Source organism: Vicugna pacos, chromosome 8 (assembly GCF_048564905.1).
Source record: "Vicugna pacos chromosome 8, VicPac4, whole genome shotgun sequence".
In the NCBI taxonomy this organism is placed as follows: Eukaryota; Metazoa; Chordata; class Mammalia; order Artiodactyla; family Camelidae; genus Vicugna; species Vicugna pacos.
Genome location: NC_132994.1, coordinates 59,156,738 through 59,178,943, shown reverse-complemented (window position 1 = coordinate 59,178,943; position 22,206 = coordinate 59,156,738). Strand labels below are relative to the sequence as shown.

The window sequence follows — 22,206 nt, the reverse complement described above, 5'->3', positions numbered from 1 at the left end:
AGTACAAAAGGATATTTTCATAGCTCTAGAAATTTAGTGTAATTATGGGTGTTGTTCCATTTTGTGTCTCATTGTTGAGGTGCTCTATTTGTTGATCCAATGTAATGAAATCACCAGGCCATTTGACATTTGTCTTGTTGTATTTATGGCAAGAACCCTAGAATAATAATTAAGGCTATTTAGCACTGTTAATGAAGAAGTCTTTTGAGACTGCACCCAAATGAGTTTCCTAGAGAACTATTTCTTGAATAGCAGTAAGACCAGAATCTAGACATTAATTGTCTTGGAAGTGAAGACACATTTCCTGTGGCTACTGTGGATTTCTGCTTAATATATCTAATCATTGCTGTTTGCCTTCCTCATTGTTAGGAACGTTTTGTATTGTTTGAGCATCTACTTTCAAATAGTGGAAAACAAATCTATTCCAATCTCCTTTTGTAAAAAGCTATCAATTTCTCTAATATGTCTACTGGAATTGAGGGAGTGACAGTATGTGGGCTAATTCCAAATTGCATGATAAAAAATCCTGTATTTATGGCCTTGCAATAGGTTTTTGAACTTTCACTGGAATATAGTTGTGTCATGTTCTGGGAGTTTAAAATATACTTAATCTACCCTGGAGGGTATTCAGAAGTAGCTGGAAGCTGTCCAATTTTCTGTCTCACTCTTCTGTTCAGCCCCCCAGAATCCCATTTACTTTAGGCTCTCGTCACTTGAGATACAGTTTTGCCATCTCTCAAACTTTCTCTTGGAGCTAAGACAGCAATTGAGTATTTGAGCTTCAGAGAAGGTGCATCTACTGCTAAAAATGAACAGAATTAACTGGATATTATTTATGAACCATAATTAAACTGTTTATTGATCTTTAGTAAGCCCTTTCTATGGGAAATGAGGTATAGCATGCTAAGAATGATTTGTAAATTTATGCCAGTGAATTCTCTCCGAGTGCTCTATCTGGGTATTAGTTTATATTTTTCAACAGAGGTTGTGTGTAACTAGGGCTTGATAGCTTTAAGGATCTGCCGCCTCCACATTTTCACTGCACTAGTAAATTCATAAGAATCAATGTGTAGAATTCCAAAGTACTCAGTTGCATCTTTTCCTCATCTCTGATTTTACGCATTCTAACTGGCATTATGTAGTCATCACGTCCGTGTGCCAGTCAGTACTGAAAATAAAGTCTTCTGCTCATAGGCTTTGCTGTGTTATTTTATTACTTTTTCTATGCCTGAACATTCTTTTTACCCCAAACTGGAAAATTTAACTTAGTTGCCGGATGATTTTGTTGTTTTACAGAAGTAGTACAGTCACTTAGGAGATGAGATAATAATCATCTTGACTTGATTTCTGTGTTATTAATGTATAGATCATATAATGCTGCTCTGGTTTAAATACTGTTCTTTGTTGTGGTTTTTTTCTTTCCTCATTAGGTGGAGTCTTTGAAGTTTTCAAAAGACGATGGTAATCAGATCTACTTGAAAAATTAAGCGAATTAATTTGGTGGGAGCACTCTTTCACCAGTGCTGGTAAAAGACATTTAGCCACTGGGTAAGTTGAGTCAAGTGCTTTCTATGGGGTTTGATTCCAAAATTTTTAGAAAGATCTCTCAAGCAAAATATTAAGCTTTATGTGAACCCTTGACAGTAATGATTTGAGGCCCTGAAAGATGTTTAGGATGCTATCTAAGTGAAAATGTTGGTAAGTCTTTACCACATAGGCAGAACATCCTGATGAGAAAGTGAGAAGATTAGAAACTGTTGTCATTTATAGTTTGAAACCAGATCCTTTCATTTACCATTTTGATGATTGTTTGTTGTAATCTTGAGGTAATGTGAGAATTTCACACATTACTGTTAATGAGATACGATGTGTAATTGTACTGTATAGTATCAGATTCAAATCTAAGGTATAAGAATATTTTGAGTAGCTCTCTTTTTTTGAAACCATTATCATTTTGCAGAAAGCTTGGTTTCTGTGATAAGAATAGAAATCTCAAGGATTTGCTCAGTCCAACTTTTTTGTTGCACTGTGTTGCTTCGGAACACTCTTTGAAGTAGAGAATTCTCCATTAGGAGGAGTTTAGGCTTGTAGCAAATTCTTGGTGCTGCCAAGACAGAATTTAGTGGGAACAGGACTTTGGCGACTATTAAAATGTCAGTATAATAACGCCTGCTCTGTCAAACAGATTTTTGACATCGGAAATCTAAATGATACTGATTTTAGGGTTTGGTAACTTTTGTTTTAATTCCGGAAAACTCATGTTTTAATTAACACTTTACACAGTAATAGAAAATATGGGGAAACTTTTATATTCCTAGTCTAGGTCACAAGATTTGAGTTTCTGAAAGTCTAAATTTTATTCATGATTCTAAATTGTGCGGCTTGTTACTTAATTTTCCTCTAATAAGCTGGAGCTATTTAAAAATCTGATGAATGATGCTAAAGAAGAGAGGAGAAGTGTCTAATCATTTGGGGAGCAAACTTCGAAACCAAACTAATAATGTCTGCTTCCCCTGTGGACATCTTAAGACATGATGGGGTCAGGAGGTTTTTCAGGGATGCTGTTGCATATGTTTTATGCAATGCTGACACCTACTTTTAGCTTCTTCTAAAATAGTCTTCCTTGAGGCTACTTCCCTGGAACTTGATTGATTAGTGTAGCTCTTGAGCATGGAGTGAGTGCAGCAAGTCAAGTGTAGAAACCTGGGGAATCTCTTCATTTTCTCTATAAGGTTTGAGTATTACTAAACTGATGTCAGACCCATGGACCCGTAAGCGCCCACTTACAAGGGCTGCGGTTCATGGTGTGAGGGGAGCCCGTCACTGTTAGTTTCTTGGGCTACATGGTTTCATTTTTCCAAAATGATTTTTTTCACCTCTTCTGTGACATTTGACTCTCCCTGCTTTGTTTTGCAAGCATTGCACCTGACTATACTTTGATTCATTCATGCATTCAATACTTTACCCATTCACTTATTCATCGTTGTCGGCAAGCATTAATTAAACCAGTTGTATGGGCAAAACCCATTTGGTACCTTGAGCATTCTGTAGCCACCTGAGACATGGACTGAGGGTGGCCTTTACATCATTTCATAGTTCTCCCTTCTGCCTGTCCTGCCCGTCTCCTTGCTTTGGCCAGCAGTGTGGCGTGGCGGTGTGTGGCAGAACCTCTCGTCTTTTACTGGCCACACAGAGCCCGCACAGTGGAACTTTGTAATCGTACGTCTCGTTTCTTGAGTTGATGACTTGAGTTACTAATTGTGTAATGGCTTACAGTTTACCAGTGGCTTCCACGTTACATGAGCTCACTGAAAGCAAAAACTATTGTGTAGATGTTACATTTTATTTTGTGTATGAGGAAATAGACTCTGGGGATTACAACTGAGTGATTCGCTCAAGGCCACAGCATTAGTGGGTCATAGAAGCAGGATTCAACTCTGGTTCTCCCAGCTTCAGACAGTCTGTCTTTTGATGCCAGATCACCGGTCTGGTTGACTGGCCGTGTTCAAATATTGGAGCTTTGTGGATACAATCTGTGTATTCCGTTTAGTGTGAAACATATAAGGAAATGGAAAGCATACTGGAGTTTGGGGGAAGAATCAGCTCTCATAGTTTTAGGGAATCCTGGAGGCAGTGTACCTACCCTCTCTTGGTGATACTGTTAAATTCACCCAATCACTGTCCTGCTCTGAGAATCTCACAGACTCCAAGCAGTATCCTCGTAGATCAAGAATGCTTTTGGAATTCTGATTCCCTCAGCCTTTGTAGTTTTCACTGTGAATTACTAAACTGGTTACTGGGCGACATCACCGACTTCAGAAACCTTCCTGCTCTGTCTCTTTTTCTCTCTGAATCCCCTTCACACTTTGTATTTCTCTCCCATCACTTTTTGTTCTCATGCTTTCTAGTCAAGTGGTTTACGTGGGACTTTTCTCTCACCAGCCGCAATGTAAGCTGCTTGAGGGCAAAGACTGTGTCTCTATTTCATTGGTGTCCTCTTCAGCCTTGAAAATGGTGGCTGGAAAAAATAGTAGATGTTCAGTAAATACTTGTTGAACTTAATGAAAATATTTGATGATGAGTCTTCTTTTGAAATTCATTTCGGGGACTGCAAATTGATACCTGGGCACAGATTTCATTTTAATCATATTAGGAAGATGAATCAGCAAGTCTGATACTTACTAAATATCCAGAGCAGAGCCATAAACACATGTATGTACCTATTAAGTGATCTTTTGTAATGCAAAAAAATTTACCTCAAAGTAAAATAACAATTCCACCCCGCCTGCTCCCCTCCCTAACACATAACAAAAATCCCTACCTTCCCTTACAAGGAAGTTTTACTGTCCTTGTCTTGACCATGGGAACAAAAACAATTTCCCTCCAAAAAGAGTTAATGAGCTAGCATAAAATGTGGCCTCTGGATGCAGAGGCTTCCTGGGAGAAACAGGTGTGGATGCGCCGTGGAGGTGGAGGGCAGCTTTCTCTGCCTTTAGGACTAGGGATGTGGGTTTAATTTGGCCTGTGGTGGTGGGAAGTCCCTGAAAATTTTTGAGCCGCAGAGTGATGTAATCAGAGCTGCACTTTAGGAAGATGAAGTGAGCTGAGCTGTGTTGGATGGCGTGGGGGTAGAGGTGCGGGTGGGGTGAGTAGGAACAAGAGTCCCTGAAAGCGCAGCAGCCACTTGGGAGGCACTTAACGTTAATTCACACAAGAGCTGTCACCTCCTGCTGTGCCCTTCCCCTCGCCTCCCACACTTACATCACAGAGGAAGGCACTGTTGAGAAAACTTAAGCGAGCACTTGAATCCCAGGTTCAGGGAATTCTTTCTTGTTTTTTTATTGAAGGATAGTTGGTTTACAATACTGCATGAGTTTCAGGTGTACAGCATAGTGATTCAGTATTTTTATGGATTAAACGCCATTAAACATTTTTATAAAATCATGGCTGTAGTTCCCTGTGCTGGGATTCTGACTTAACTTCCTCCACTCTCTTCCTTAGTTCCTTCCTCACTTCTCAGGTTTGGCATCTTGGTGCCTTTGTGGCTACTTTCAGCCTTAAGTGTTTTCCTTAAGACTTTCCTGATACTTCTGCAGGGGACTGCCTCTGATAATCGTCCCTGGATTCCATATACCCAATTACCCCAGGGTGCAGTTTCTAGACCTGTCCTATGGAAATTTGCCGGTTGGACCCAAAGTGCCTCTGATCTGACTCTATGCGGTGGGAGATGAGGCAGGTGCTGAGGGTCTGAACTGGAATGGCGGGATTAAGGATTGACAGGACACAGACAAGAGGAGGGAGAGTGCAATGCAGGACCAAAGCAGGACCCCCTGATCAGGTATAGGAGGCGTGTGTGTGCTTGTGTGTGTGTTTCTGGGGGTGGGGAGCATGAGGAAGCTGTCAGTGATGACACCAGGCTTTGAGCCTGCGAGTTTGAATATGACTTTTAATAGAAAAAGAGAAGTAAACAGAGAAGCTGGCTTGGGTCACAGGATGATGAATTTGATTGTACACCAATTGAGTTTGAGACAAGAGTAGATAAAAAGCGTGTACTTCATACTACTCAACTTTTTTTTTTTTCCCTCCATGAGGGTTTATAGTTGGAAACAGGAATTCACTGGAAGACTTGAGTCTTCTTCCTCTTCTTGCTGTTCTTCCAGCTCCTTAAATATTTCCCAGGAGCTCAGGATGGTTTTAGGTTTTCTCAACCTTCCCCCTGCCAAAATGCCCCACAAATTCACCTCCTCAGGAGTGCGTGTACTTGTCAGAGTACTCACAGCAGCCAGAAGTGTGCCTTCCACCTCCCAAAATAAAAACATACGGGAAAATAGCTATCTTTTCCTTTTGAGGTGCACGATCATTGTCATCTCACGACTTGCTGAAATAGCACAGCAAAGAACACTTTTTGGCAGGCTGGGAAGTCTAGGGAATGCGCAAAAGACACAGGCACTATTCTTCCCTTTGCGATGATGTATTTGACTGAGACAGTCTAGCTCAGGGAAGCAGGAGCATTTTTACTTGAGCCCTAAAACTAAAAAAGTGTATTAGTCATTCAAATCGAAGGTTGTCCTCTCAATTGGTGGTATTTCTAACAACAACATCCTTAGGCTCTTAAATTTGATGGTAGCAGTGAGTCGGCTGGTCCCAGTGTAATCCCCTCCCACTGCCATCCAATGAGGAGTTTTTGAATTTCAGAAGAGATCCTCTTGATTAAATCAGTTTAAAAGCATATAATGATCCTGTAGTTATCATTTATCATTACCTTGTGTACTAATGATTAAAGCAAACATTTAATAACTAAAGGGCAGCAAATATATTTTAGATCTTGAGCCATAAAAAGATTTCCATTAACAGAATGTTTTGTGCACAAATAAATTATTCATTGACTGTAGCAGAGCTTGATTCTGTCATCAGCCTTAAGTGGAAATTTTGAGAACATCAATCATCACAGACGCCAACACTAAGTTGGCTTGAGCCCCCATCTTTCATACATGGAACCTGAGCTTGTTTTGCTATTTGTATAAGCTTTAATTCAGTTAAATTCAATGAATATTTATGGCATTTCTGCCATGTGCAATTCAGTGTTCTGGTGGTTGGAAGACTCCAGTGATGAGTAAGTCTGCATTTTAGTCTTTGAATTGCTTACAAACCTAAAACAGAGACAAGGTTAGCACCTACCTATCTTGGAGATTAGAAAGTTTAAGTAGCACCCTCAGAAATATATAAATAAAATGTGTTGCAAATTCAGAGGAGAAAGAAATCACAGGCATTTACTTGTAGGAATGTGTGGGGAGGAATTTGGAGATCAGGAAGTGTTTCCCACGGAAGGCTTTAAAGATGGGCAAGATTTTGACAGATGGAGAGAATTACAAGCACATGGGCAAAGAGATGGGATGGATAATGTGGCTGTCATCATGGCATGAGAAATCACATGGTGTGCTTGGAACACAGCATTGGTAAATGAAGAGGAGACATGCAAGAAGAGGAAAGAAAGGAACCTTAGAGACTTAGAGCGTACAGAGAGGGCCTTGAATAAGTAATTTGCATGTCGGTTTGATAGACTAATGTTGAAGAACCTTTCCCCACCTCTGAGCTAAGGAGTGATGTGATTGGATTGTATTTTTGAAATATACCTCACCTCGCAGATAAGAGGTAGAAAACCTGGACATAGATAAGTCAAAAAGCCACTGGTATAGTCTCCACGAGAGGTAAGGTTCTGAACTAAGTTGGTTGTAACAGGAACACAAAGGAGGGACAGATGGGAGAGGGAGTGCAATTACTTGTCTAGAGGTTTGGCTTGTGATTGCCTACACGAGGGCTGGGAAAAGGAAGGAGTTAAAAGTTACACTCAACAACTTTAGTAAACTTTTGAATCCAACCAACATTTATAGAAAACCCAGTCGGGTGTAAGACATTGTGCCCCGTGCTAGAGGTGTACACTGAGAAAGATGAGAAAGGTCCTGTTTCCATGTAGCTGAAAATTTGGTTGGGGATATAAATAAACTCAATTAACTAAAATCTTCAGATCACGTTTGGTGTGGTAATAGGAGGAGAGCAAAGGGTTAGGAGAGTTGTATTAATTTTCACACCAGAAAATTAGGGACGCATCTAGGAGAGAAGACACTGGGGCCTGGAAGATCAGATAGAGGATTCCAAAATATTTAGCTGTTAGAAATGTAGCAGGAAAACCAACAGAGGCAAGTATCAAAGAAGCTAAGGGGAGAGGACCTTTACAGATAGACGTGCTCCTATTTATTGCCCCCTGCACGTCAGATCCTGAGCTGGCAGCTCTGCATTTAAGGAAGGTGTGTTCAACAGTGTGAAGTGCTGCAGTGTGGTAACAGTGTTCTCTAAGAAAGGGCCCCTGCATTCAGCAGTTTAAGCATTTATTATTTATTTTAATGGAGGTACTGGGGATCGATCCCAGGACCTTGTACACGCTGAGCACACACTCTACCACTGAGCTATACCCACCTCTAGCAATTTTAAGCACTAAAAGTGGCTCTTGAAGAGGTTTCAGTAGGGTAGGGAGGAAACATTCTAAAGGTGATTATTTATCTTGGAGATATAATTAAACTCCATTAGTGAAAGGAAAGGCTGACCTTTCCTCAGTGACTTATCCTTGATGGGTTAGGTTTCTGTAAACCTCAGTAGATCTTAGGGCTCTGGCTGGTCTTAGAGGTAGCCCTTGAAAATATGTTAGTCCTGAGAAGTCTCTGCAAACTTTAAAATATTGCAAAAATGTTGGATTCCTAGATGATTTTCTCACAGGTCCAAGATTTCAGCACGGACTACCAGTTTCCCTCTTTCTCACTTCCTCCTTCCTCCTTCCCACCCCTTCCCTTTAAGCACGGGCTGACCATGGTGAGCACATTGCCACACCCTTGGCTCGGGGTCAGGGAAGTCCTCGGGCTCTCCTTGGCTCATTTCCCACGTGGAGGGAGATTTCTGCGGAGAACAATCCAGGGAAGTGCATGCACACATAGACACACAGATACACACAGACACACCCCAGTTCTTTTCCTGTCTTCAAGGATATTCATGTGCCAATAAACAGACAAAACCCACAGTCACAGACAAGCATGCTGTGTCACAGTCTCCCTGAGGAAACAGGGTAAGGATGCAGTAATCTAGTGGGAGGTGATGGGGAGACGATTAACATTTAGGATTAATAGAACTTAAAGAAAAAACTAAAAATTGCTTTGCTAAGACGAGTAACATATTAGTATAGAATGTCAAGGGATGACATTTGTATCACGGTTATGTTTAGTTGATTTTTGTTTTTTTAAGCAAGTAGTACAGCAAATTGGGCACAATATAAGAACTTTCAGAGGCATCCATATTACTACAGAGGCAAATTTTTAATTGTATCAGACCACCCTGTAATTTAAAAGTAATAAAAGGAGAGAATTTAAAAGGAGTAGTAGAGCAGAGGGAGAAGCAGTTGCTTCTTTACCCCACAAATACATAATCGTACATGAGTATGGTGTGTGTTTATAATCATTCATTCATTCATTTATCTATTCACCCACTTCATCAGTCAATCAACAAACATTTCTGAATTCTTTATGGTATCTTATTGTGTGAGTAGAGAAAAAATTGTAGCATTTTAAATAAAATACATCCTTCTTATGGGAAACTAGCCAATGTAAGTAGGTTTCCCTGTTTTGTAAGTATACAGCTTGAGGCAAGTACATTTATGGGGTGAATAGTATATACTCCTGATTTTACCCCTCAAAGTAATTCCTGCCACTGGAAACTCTAAAACGTGTTCAACCTGCTACAGTACAGCTGTCCAGGTATTAGATTAATGGTAGTGGGACTCGTCAAAACTTCTGAAAAATTGTCATGTGGGCTCATCAGACATTACCCATTACAGCATTGGGATTCCTTTTCCTTAAGAGTTGAATTGGCAGGATGATTTATCAGGCTGCTTTTCCTGTCTTGTCAGATGCCTTGGGATAGATAGGGTCAGTCTACTTTTCTGTGTATCTGTGTAAATATTCTAAACATCCTTAGGGAATTCCCCAACTGTAGGGCCATCTTTTACATTTGGAAGCACAAGATCTTCTCAACCAGAAATCAAACTCAGGAGTGGGAAGGAGTAATAGTCTGATTTAGGCTGGTCTCCTAGGCCACAGTAAATCTGAGAATGTTAGCCATATATTCCTTGCCAGGTAATACCTTCTCTTTTTACTCTTTTTAAAAAAATTTATTAACTCTCCTTGCCTCATTTTTATAATTTTCTACTTCTTTTCCAACTGGGAACTGTGGTTGATATGTTTGTGTCTTCCAGAATTTATCTTATTTTAATGTCAGCTTGGTGATGTATGAGAAAACAAGACCATTTTTTCCGTTTGCTTTTCCAGCACAAATGCATGTTTTGGGGTCAAGTATAACATGCTACAGGTTTACCTCTATTTTAAATAGTCAGCAGTTTAAGCTGAACTAAGAAACCTATGGGACCTTTGTCCCAGAACTCTTAATCTTGAGTTCTTTTGTTTCCAAATCAAGTAAAAAATATATGTGCATCATATTTGCATAAATGGCAATAATTTTCATTATAAATGGCAATAACTTCCATTATGTCAAAATAAAATTTTGAGTTTTTGGAGTTGATGAACATATTAACATAGATTTTGTAGAGTTACTGAAATATTTTAATTAAACTATGTTAATTTGAAAGTTTATTATGTATAGTTTAAGAATGCACTAACCCAAATTTGGAAGTATTTATTGACAAAGATAAAATGTTTATGTGGATTTTTAAAAAAATTCTACACAGAGAAGAAAAAAGTTAATTTCATTCTGGTATTATTTTCTAAATAGTATGTATTTATGCCTGTACTGTTTTCTAAAGCATATATATCTTCTTACACCTTTTATCTGTGGCCGTGGAGAGAGGACAAGAACTGGTCTGTTATGTGTATCTAGATCATTCATTCATTCACTCATTCATTCATTCATCCAGAATAGGGATGGAAGGATGTTATTTAACCAATGACTTGTATTATCCACTCCGATAAATGCAAAGTAAACTAACTGGGAAATCCAGTATTAATGGCAGGGGAGATTTGACAACATTTGCAAACTTAAGGTTGTTGTAAGTGGGTGGAAAATTGCTGTCTAGTCAGGAAATAGATAATAGCAACATTTTGAAAAATTATTGATGAATTAATTATAAAATTCCCCTTGAACATTTACAGGTCAAAGGGATATAGTCTTTTCAAAATATCTAGAATGACACATGTGTTTTTGAATTTATGTGTTGTGCACCTTTACCACTTGGCAAGAATGAGACTTGAAGTACTTTGATTAGTTATCAACAAATTTTCTACTAGCAAAAATAGAGCTATTTAGCATCCTCATCTAAGCTTATATTCTCAAGCTGTTTAAATGTATATTAATGGAAATTTCTCCTACAGTAAGAATTTTATAATAAGAGACATTTTATTTTAAAGGGCTAGTTACAGATAATTGAAAAAAAATCTCTAAATCAAATAGTTTATATTTGTGGTTGGCCTGTACAGCATATGCGATATATTATCTGTTCACTTAGGATTTTGCTTAGAGTATAGAGGTGAGCCAGTGGATAAAAAAAAATTATCATTTATTTGAAGAGATTGATTACTTTATTTTAAATATTGCTAGGATTATAATTACTTATCATTTTTAGTGTGCCCCATTTTATATGCATATATTTGATGCATTTTGGAAATCTGATAAAAATTTAAATTAAAATAAATTAATTCCATTTTAAGGTTGGCACTGTAAATTATTCTTCAGAACAGATGCAATTAGTTAACATTTTCTGAAGCACACATTTTTAAATCTTTTTACTCATCATTATCACTTAAACCGTCCTTTAGATCTTAGAGAATTATGTTTGGAAATGTTCCGTATAATTTCTGTAATGTCTATTATAATTAGACATGCTTGGGTTTATACATTTAGTAATAATATATAAAATAACTTATGAGAAGGATGACTCTTGATAACTCTGTGATTTCAAAGTTTTATTTTCTAACATTATCAAAACCTTAATAAATGATTTCTGAATTGAATAATACCAGTGTTACATGGCAACACATAAACATTATGTGGGTAGTTAACTGTGGTGGGTAGGGAGCCGTGATTAGTTGGAAAAATCATTGATTGAAATGTCAGGAAACCACCAAGGTTCTCGCCCTGACTCTCATAGAATAGTTTTCAGATCTTGGGCAAGTAACTCAACCTTCCCCTATTCCACTACCCACCCTCTTAATTTCTATATATATAGTATAATTGAATTTCCATATATATCTCCAGAGAGCAAAACCTCTGAAATTCTTTCTCTGTTTAAAGCATGAGACTCAAATCTCCATATAGACCTTTAAACAAAAATTGATAGATTATTGTAGGAGTCAGCCCCTTAATCCAGATGTCTAAGAAATATCCTTCCTCGAAACCTCCAGATATAAAGGGACAACTCTACTCAAAACATTCTTTGTGCTCATTTAAGTTGTGGACAACAACTTGCTTCGAGATTTATCCTCCGGGTTTAAGATCTGGATAATGAGCAAAAATGCCAAAGGCTGCTTTTTGAGGCCTGCTTCATTTGCTTTGGCCTGTGCTGCCAATCCCCCCGACTGCACCTTCATCTTAATAAGTCTGGTAGGGAAATGTACAAGTAGTGTGGAGATGGTGGAGATGGCAGCCCAGAGCCTTGGAGGCCTGGGGAAGACAGGATGAAGACACAAGAAGGAGTAAGCTGAGTAAATGGTCTTATCTCCGAGTGCATGCAGTGTACCAGACTCAAAGTGCAGACTCCCTTCCTCTCTCACTTCCGGTGTGTGTTATCACTCCCTGATCCTCAGCTATGGCTGTAGATCTGGCTGAGTTGGGGCAGAGGATTTCTGAGACGGACAGAAAACGGTGTAACTGTTACCCTCCTAGCTCCTTGACGTGTACGTGGCGACAAGGTATGAGCAGTCATCCGTGAGAGTCTGTAGGGTGGAGGCGAAGACCTGGTGGACTGCTTTCATGATGGTACTGAGAGAGCCGGGTAGAAGATGAGCTGGGTTTGGACTTTAAGAACACACAACTCAGGACTCAGCTGTTGCCACCAATATTTGGGGGGCCTCTGGGGCAAGAGTTCAAATGGGGGCCCACATACATTCTTCTTAACTTGATCAGTGATTAAATCTTTATGTATAAAGAATAGGAAGTTGCAGGGATTTAATCCGACCTGGTTAAGCTGTGGATTCAGTGAGAATAGTTTTCTGGCTCCTTTTTGTTGTTTTGAATAGTAATTAAATCTTCATTAACTATAGAATCCATAATGTCCTGCTAGTGAATTTTGTATGGGTCATGCTTGATAAACATTTGCTTACTTTCATTGTTTCAAGCTTTAAAAATTTAAGCCAATTACCTGTTTTTAGATTTTTCTTTTCCCTTTTTTCCCTTTGGTTTTTTAAGTTTCTGGACTTCAAAAAAGAAGTTACTTACACCAAGATCTTGACTTGTACTCATTCTCAGGGACCTAAAGGATATAAAAATAAAATGTTAACTTGTACTCTAAGTGTACAAAATATCAATACATTTTCATCAACAGTGTAAATTAGAGTAAGTAAAAATTCAAAAACTATTTTCAGAAAGCTGTTTTTCTTATTAATTATCCAAAATTTACTTTAAAATTAACAGTAAAAGGCAAATCCATATGACAATGAATGTATAAAACATTTTAAATCGAAATTATTTAAACAAAGCTGAAGCTTGTAAATACATTTTCTAGAAATGTTATTAAATCCTAAATATTTTAATCAACATAAATCTATATACAGGTTTAGAAGTCAGTGTTCTTTTAGTTGCGGATATAAAGAATTAGTATCATGCTTTATGCATTTTACATCTTCACCAATTTAAGAATAAGAATTGTTTACTTACAAAATGTTCCTGAGGTACCATGTGTGATTTTCCCCTGTGCTGCACTAATTCATTAATTAATAATTCCGGAATCACTAATCAGAGCAATAAGAGGAGCGATGCTTGGCATTCCTATAATTTGCTATACAAGAGCCTGTTGCCTTCGTGCCACTTGAGAGAAATGACTGGCTGTTCTGTTTTTTCTTTGACTTCAGCGTTAATGCTGCTCTCATCTTCTCTGCTTTTGAAATGCTGTGTAACTCCAAACTCGGAGTGTCACAGCCCACCAACCGTTGGGGCATTTGAGCTCAGTCCCTTTTTGATTGGAGTGAAGAGACTGGGCACAAGATGTGGAGAAGCCTTTCCCTGCAGCCTGAACCACTCTAGTTAGGAGCTGGGGTGTTAAGGGCTACAGGACAACTGGATGCGAGTGACAGAGGTGTATTTGTCCATACATTTCTTTTGTGCATTTGTGGTACCTGGGACCCAAGGTGGGAAGCCCTGCTGCCTGGTGGTATGGGCTGCTCCGCTGGTTGTATCTGGCCATTAGTGCGCTCGTGTGGGGCACCATCTGTGGAGGCAGCAGAGCGGTTTCTTCCTGGGGACACTAGGGGGAGCTGGCGTGGGAAGGAAGAAATGGCAGATGATGTGACTGGCTGTCAGACTCCTCGTGGGCTCTTGTAAGTCCCCCTTGTTGGCATCCTTAGAAATACTTGGTTGGGACTTTTCAAGGGAACCAGAGGTCCTGTAGGAGCAGGTGGGGCTGGAACAGGAACTGTTGCTAATTGGTTGATGCCATTTCATCTGTATGTGCCTGTAGGCTGAGAGGTTCCTGCGAGTATTTGGTAGCTCATTTCCAAGTCAGTAAGTGCTCCCTTCACTTCTATAGGGATGGGGAAAAGACACTGCTAGCCCATAAATCTGGCTTTTCTTCACACATTTGGAAAAGATAGAACAGTTCATTTTCTTTTGTGAATGTTCTCTGTGGATGGAGCTAAGGAAGCAATTCAATCATTGGCCCTGGATCATTGGCATTATAAAGCAATTTATTATTTACCTAGATTGGGAAACTTAACTATGAATGGATAGAATTCACAGGGTCTGGGAATTTGTTTGAGAAAAAAATATAACTTTATTTTCACGAACCTCAAACTGACCTTCAGCTCTCCTTCCATTATTCATGTAGGCCATAGAGGACAGTGGTTTTAGCAGTGTCTGTTCTTTGTCACCACTAGAAATCACAGGTATTTTCATGTCACCTTACTGTTGTGGACAATGTCTCAAAGCATCTTTATAACTATGACTACTCAAAATTATGGTGTATATTATCCTGCACTATGTCTTGTTTCTAATTTTTAATAAAGAATCACAGATATTACCATCAAATGTATTTTAAAATTTTTTTGAGGTAACTGTATTTTATTATAATTGAGGGGGAAGGTACAGCTCAAGTGATAGAGCGCATGCTTAGCATGCATGAGGTCCTGGGTTCAATCCCCAGTACTTCTAAAGATAAACAATAAACCTAATTACCTCCCTCACCAAAAAAAAAAAAAAAAAAAAAGCTATAGTTGGTTTCCTTTATAATTCTATGTCTTTTGTTTTACATAGTTTAAAACGTGATGCTCAGAAGGGATCCCCAGACTGTCAAAGGGGTTCATGGTGGCAGGAAAGCTGAGATGCTCTGATCAAATCAAAATCTTACATTTTACTGCAGACGATCAAGGCCTTGGAGAGGGTTGTGAGTTCCTTAAGGTCACCCAGTGGAATAGGAGTTAAAAGTCGTGTGCTTCCTGTTCTGTGTGGCCTCCTGGCACCTCAGCCCCGATCTCAGTGCCAGGGGAATGAGCTCCTTTGTCTTATGCAGCAAGCCGCCTGGTTCTGATGAAGGCTGGGCCAACTGCCTTCTTCGTCTGTACTTCCCTGGCCTGTGGTGGGTGGCCTTCCTCCACCTCTCACTTCCAGGCCTGCTGGTGGTGGTGATGGTGAGGTTCAGTACTCTCCAGCAGGGTTTGCCCCTGCATCCCACATTGCAAAGCCTGTCATCCTAAGATGCTCGAGGGGGTCAACAGAAAGAGGAGAAAATTTAACCCTGATTGCTTGACCCAGTTTTAGTGGTGGTATTTCAGGCAGTATTGGTATCTCCATCTTAACAGGGAAATCTTTCATTTGACCCAGTAGGCTTCCTTAAATTAATTAAGGAGCTCTCATCACATGGTTTCCTCCTCTTTTAGACTAAAATAAAGCCTGAAGTATCAACAGAAAAATAGAGAATCAATTACCAATATTTCTATTTCACTTCCTAGTGCCATTTCTAAGCACTGTATAATTCTCTGAATAATTCTGACAGTATTATTATTATTATTATCCCTGCTTTACAGTTGGGAAAACTAAGACCCAGGAAGTTTAGGTAACTTGCCTGAAGTTACTTATATGTCTATGAAGTGGCAGACATGGGATTCGAAAGGGGTATTGAAAGAGCTCAGAGCCCCTGATCTGGGCCACTATGCCACATGTCCAGTTATTATTTCAGTATCTTACACCACCGTTGTTCAGTCTGTTTTTCTTTGGTTTGGGGTTGGACTAGGAAGCCGCCTTTCTGGGGTGAAGGGAGCCTTTGTATTATTTTGATGCAGCTCTAAGAGGAACTCCTTTCAGGCTCTTGGAGCCATCCCTGAAAGGGACTGTGTTACCTGGTTCGAAGTCTGTTCAGCGTTAATCCCTTGCTTCTGTGTATTCAGGCAGTATGGAGAAGGAGAAGCACATTCATACTCAAAAAAGTTTAGTAGAGCTGCAAAACGCTCGATTTGGATTGACTTTGTCTCCATGTCAAGGACATTGACAGTACTTTGATCTTTGCTTCTGAAGCCTTCTCATCAGCGATATTGGCAAATACACCTTTGAAAATTTATATCTGACTTCTTGTGTTTTGAATAAAGAAATGTTTGTTCGCATTTCTCTTCTTGAGCACAAGTTGATGTTTTGCCAACTAGTTAAACGCCTGCAAATCTGAGTGCTGGCTGAGAAGCTAAACTTGCTGTAACCAGTTATCCCCAGATGGCCAGATTCTGTTGTGGACCACTTTTATAGATGCTCACTGGTTTCATACTTGGGGTTATGAGGTGTACTGTTCCACGTGTTTTTGCCAGCCATGCACAGCACAGTGTTTGACAGGTTGAGACAGATGGTATAGCTCAAGCTAAAGTGATGAGGGAGGGAAGAAAGTGAAAAAAATAGAAAAGGGCGCTTGATTTTCTAATTCACATTTCGGAAGTGAATTTCAGCTTCTATGATTGACTAATAAATGCAGTGTTGCTCTAAGACTTGAATTCATTAACGTCTGTTTAAGCAGATATAACTGAGTAATCGGCAGGAAGCAATCTTTTCCTTCATGGATGCTGTGCCAGACTTTATGGGGTCTCCTCCAGATTTGAAAATGTTGGGCCATTGGAAGTGTCAAAAATAGATCTGGGTTTTTCAGGCTAAGATACACCACCATCAGTACCAGAAAACAGAAAAATCCCAAATTTTATTTTTAAACTTGGGGGAAAAAAATATGTGGATCTAGCCTGGTGAAGTAGCGGTGATAAGGACAATTAATCAGTTTTCATGCAGCTGCTTCCTGACATTTCTGCAAATTGTTGTGGAAAAATTAATGAAGGTTAGATCAGTAATGGTTTCAAGCTTGGCCAGTGGAAAGTATGACAGTGTTTCCATCAGCAATTAAGCCGGGCTGCTTTCTTTTTTCTATAGGGGAAGTGGTATGATGTGTGTTCTCCACAGGAAATGGAAAACGGCAGCTGCGCCGTGTGAGCACAGGTACGGGGAGCACTCCGGGGTGCTCCAGACGCCTCTTTCTGGTGTGCACGACCCGTCTGCATGTTCTGCAGACAGGATTTTGCACTGAGACCTCTTGCCTGAGAAAGGAAGTGAGCATTTTGGGATGTTCCTGAGGTGCCATTTTCAGAAACACAGAGAGGCTACGCATCTAAACTTTGGGAACCAGAAAGTGGAACTTATGACAAACAGAAAGTGAAACTCACCTATCTAATTTTATTTTTCAAGCCAAAGGTAGTTCAGTACAGGCCCAGTTCACATCCTGTGTAACCCTATGGGATTTTCCCCAGTATTAGTAAAAATATTTTCCCATAGGGTCACACAGGATGTGAATTAAAGTAAACACTTGACAAGCATGATGAAAAGGAAATTAGCTTTCTAAACGATCCTTTCACCGTTAACATCCTGAGTAGTTATTAGAAACAAGGGAAAGGGTCATTTCGGTGTCTCATTATCAGGTTGTTACATTATTAATAATTATATTAATATTCTTTCCTATCACATATGAAATGTATTTCTTTACATATGAAACTACATTTTGCCTATTTATGTTTCTTTTTGGAAAGCATTAAAAGCCTAGTAGAACAGTCTATAAATGTGGTTCTTAGCCTTTTGTGGGAAGGGGTTCATAGACCTCCCCCAGACTCTGATTAAAGCTTCGGACCCTTTCTCCCAGAAAAATGCATGTATACACAACATTTTACATACAATTTTAAAAGTTTCACAGATCTCTTAAGTGACCTTGGACCTTAGGCATTTTTTTGTAGGACTAGGTTTTTAAAACGTGTTATGGACAGACAGAAAATTGTAATGAAAATGTTAATTCATTCTAAGTAAAGATTTTATAAGGGGCCCTTTTTAAGAAACTTTAACTGTAGTAATAATAATTCTTTCCCTTTTCTACCTGAAAAATGCTTCCCTGTCCTTGGAAGGGAGCTTGTACATGGGACAGTACATACAAAGCTGGCTTTGAAGCCAGCTGTGTGACATTTTAGCAAATGACTTAAGTGCCCTGCCTCCGTTTCATCATCGCTAAAATGGTGGCAACAGGGGATAATATGTGACTTGTGTCTGGCAGATAGTCCATGCCCAATATGTAGCCCTTCCTCCTCTGCTGTCCTCTCTCCTCTGCTGTCCTCTTCCGTCCTCTGCTGTCCTTCCTCCTCGAGATCTAGCATAAATTTCACTCTTTTGCATCTTTGCAGATTTTTTTCTCACTTTCCCCTCAGTATGCCTCTACTGCTTTGTAAACTTCTTGACTCCCAAAATTGTGCTGCCATTCACTGGCCACAACTAAAGGTGTGAGTTTTGAGGCTCTTGTGTCTTCTTAGTGATGTTTTGTTTTTCTCTATGCATGCTACATCCAGCATAGTGCTCAAGACACATAGGCATTTCCTGTTTATTCAGTTGAGTAGTAATCGTCTAACGCTTATTTGAAATGAAGTACTTTGGATTTGCAGTTGCAGTTATACCATGTTTATGTGACTGCTTGTCATCTGAGAAGAGAGGTCAAATGATCTTGTATAGCCGAAGTGAAATTTAGTGAGAGAACTGAGCCTCGAACTGAAAGTGTATCTTTTCCAGTTTTGACTACATCCAGAGTGTATTGTAAACCAGAGCCACGGTATTTTGGCTCAGGTTTTCAGTCAGGTTAATCACCAAGTGATTGGGGGGAAAAAAGGTGCTATTACTTTAGGAAAATGTACGTGTGTATAGATCTATATGTATACACACTATCTGACTCTCAGAAGAAAATGTGGGCTCCCAAAGCCTTAGTTTATATTTTATTATTTAAAGTCTAGGATTGAACAATAGCTTGGAGGACATACTGATCTGGCTTTCTTTGAGTTAAGTCCTCCCACACCCTTGCTGATGTTTTGCAATTCAAGTTGAACAAAAACGTGTTCTGTCTTTAAGGAGATATTGTTCTTCAACTCCCATTTCTCTCTCTCTCTCTCTCTCTCTCTTTGTGTGTGTGTATGTATGTGTGTGTGTGTATGCTGCAGCTGTTACGAATATTTTTAAAGGCAGTTTAAATAAAACATTTACATCAAACCACATTGTCTTAATACTTGAATAACTCAATGGCAGCTCCGTTCTTTCTATACGTGAGTAATGGTTTCCAAACAGTAAATTATGACTTAGGGCCTTGAGCATAAAGAATGACTTAATGAGCCCTGGGAGGCTTGGGAGAGAAATGTATAGCTGTCTGTAGGAGGTCTTCGAGCAAACCAGTGTGGGGAAACAGCAGTGACTTAGAAGGGAGAAAGCAAAGAGAGTGGAGAGTGGAAAGAAAAATGTGGGAGGTCGAAGGAGGTAACTGGTGGTCTGGGGAAGGTTTTCGACACCAAGAAAGAAGCTAAGTTCTATTATTCAGAGTACTGGAAAACTGAGTAGAGCATTGACTGGGGGTGATAGGTGAAGTGGACCAATGGCAGGAGCTTCAGACCTGGAAGTGAGGATGCCCAGAGTTGCTAATGGTATTGAGTTGAGTGATGAGGAGGTTGTCATAGTTGAAACAGAATATGAACAGAGGCCTGGGCCTGTGAGATATAGATAAAGGGATGAATTTAGGATATATAGGGATATATAGGGAAGGAAAAAAAATACACGTTGAAAATGGGCTGAACTGGGGGCAAAGAATGGCACAGTTGCAGATTTTGCTCAATAAATTATTGGCCATGAATTCTTGGCACTTGTGAGATGCACAGCCATTCCTTGACTCAGGCATTTCCACCTCCTGGAAAGCCTTGTCTCTGCCTGTCAGAATTTCCAAGCCCTTATTTAACTTCTACCAGCTGCATAAATATTTCTTTCACAACACGGGCTCATAGAAGTCGCTCCTCTACTGAGCTTATATAGTACTATTATACGTGCAATGGCACTCAATTGATGTTTAAAGCTATAATTTAAATTTTCACCTGCATGTCTTGTCTCTTCAATGAGCTTCTCAGTTCATGTAAAATTGGAGAGCGTAAAAAAATGTCTCTTCTGTGGTCTAACACAGAGTTGTGCCTATATAATAAGTCAGTATATATATTTTTAAGAGTTTTAAAAGATACTGAGTTTTGACTGTGTCGTTCAAACTTTACTGGATGGAACCGAAAAAAATGAAGTCGTAAGACATTGTCCTTATTCTTGGAGTAGAGATAACCAAGCTAGATATTTTAGAAAATTAGCAATTTGATGGAAATTTGGTGTTAGAAAAGACTGTTTTAGAATCAGATATATTTTCTAGAATTAAACAAGATAATGCATGTAAAGTGCTTAGTACAGTGCCTGACAGTAAGTACTCCATAATTACTTTAATGTAATTACATTACTTAAAATCACAATAATTACTATTGATGTGAATATAATCTGTTGACTAGACCTCGGTCATCGAAATTCTTAAAGATTAATCTATATTAGTGATGTTGGGTTCTTAATCTTCCTGTCTTTATAGGAACCTGTCTTTAATGTCTCAACTCCACTGTGATTATTCATGTTAAAGACATCAATGATCTTTGAATTGGCAACTCGAGTGGACATATTTCTTTTTCTTATTTAGTATGACTTTTCTGTTGCATTTGAACTCTCTCCTTGAAATACTCTCCTCTGTTGGTTTTCTTGACACCACCCTCTCCTGTTTTCTCTACTGCCTCTCTGATCAAGCCTTCTCCATAGCTTCTTCATCGTTGGTTCTGTCCCTCCATCAGCCCCATAAATGTTCAGGGCAGAGTTCTGTCATATGGCTTCCTCTTTTCTTATTTCTCTCCATATTTACAAGGACTGAATTTTTTTAATCCTCTTTCATCTTTTTCTACTCCTATTCTGTGGTCGAAGCTCTAGTTTCCTACTTCTGCACTTCCAGCTTCATACTTGATATCTCTGCTTAAGTGGCCCCAATAGACTTTATACTCAGCATGTCCAGAACTGTATTTTTCCCTCAAGACTTTTCCTCCTTCCCACTTTTCATCATTAAAAGCTGCACCATCCCTGAAGTCATCCCAGCTATAACCCCTGAATTCTCCTTCATGCCTTCCCCACCTTCATGTCACACAGACACACACAACCAATTCCCAAATTCTGTTCATTCTTCTTCCTAAATATCTCTTTAGTCAGCCCCTCCTACCTCTGCCCCATTCAGTTCCTCACAGTATGGCGTTGAACTATTGCTGTAGACTTTTGACTGGTGTCTTTGCCTGAAACGTTACGTACCCCCCATGTGGTCTTCGCACCGCTTCCAACGCTGTATTCCTGAAAGAAAATTTTCCTTTTGCTTTAGGATAAAATTCAGAATCCTTACGATATCACACAAGGTGCTTTATTATCTCGACCTACTCTTTAATTCCCCCGTCATTATTTAAAACTGTAAAGTTATTTTTGTTTTTTCAGTCTTCATTTAAGGTTCTATAGCAGTGACAAATCTCATAAACAGTGTGTATAACTGCCAATTGAAAAATTAAAAAGTGAGACAAGTCCATAATGCCACACACTTTAATTAATAGAAAAATGAGCACTTTCTTTTCAGTGTTAAATGGATTTTCAACTATGTAGTGAATTTTGTCTCAGCCTCAGAACAACTGCCCTCATTTAACTTTCAGACACACTTTCGGAATTGTGGACTTTGAGTAGGGCCAAATATTTTGTCTCTCTGCTTCATTTTGAATAGTTTCTATTACTCTGCATTCAGGTTCACTAGCCTTCTCTTCTGCAATGTCTAATCTGCCATTTAGTGCATTTTTCCTCTTACATTTTGAGATTGTTCTCTCAAGAAGTACAGTTGGAGCCTTTTAAAAGTATCTTCCATATTGCTTCTGGTTAACATATTCATTCTTTACTCTAGTTTCTGGAACATGTGGAATACAGCTAAAGTAACTTTTAATGGCATTTTCTACTAATTCTGTCATCTGTGTCATTTCTGAGTCAGTTTTGATCCATAATTTTTCTCCTCTTTATGGGTCAGGTTTTTCTGCTTCTTTG

General features: G+C 39.2%; 1 protein-coding gene and 1 long non-coding RNA gene across 11 annotated transcripts in view; one reads left to right on the top strand and one right to left on the bottom strand.

Moving 5' to 3' along the window:
• The window catches only part of HIVEP2 (HIVEP zinc finger 2), a 176,847-nt gene that overhangs the window by 97,419 nt on the left and 57,222 nt on the right, over positions 1–22,206 (top strand). For 4 of the 7 annotated variants that reach the window (XM_072965949.1, XM_072965948.1, XM_072965951.1 and 1 more), the window contains one exon: positions 1,431–1,548. The exons of the other annotated variants lie outside the window; for them this stretch is intronic. The gene's annotated coding sequence lies outside the window, so the exon portion shown is untranslated. The remainder of the gene's footprint in view (positions 1–1,430; positions 1,549–22,206) is intronic. 7 annotated transcript variants of the gene reach the window in all.
• The window catches only part of LOC140697746 (uncharacterized), a 34,491-nt gene that overhangs the window by 9,860 nt on the left and 2,425 nt on the right, over positions 1–22,206 (bottom strand). For 2 of the 4 annotated variants that reach the window (XR_012075056.1, XR_012075055.1), the window contains 3 exons: positions 21,356–21,480; positions 12,911–13,021; positions 3,323–4,018 (listed from right to left, as the gene is read on the bottom strand). This is a non-coding gene — a long non-coding RNA (uncharacterized lncRNA). Of the gene's footprint in view, positions 1–3,322; positions 4,019–12,910; positions 13,022–21,355; positions 21,481–22,206 lie in introns of those variants that run through there. The other 2 variants (XR_012075058.1, XR_012075057.1) reach the window with 2 other exon arrangements.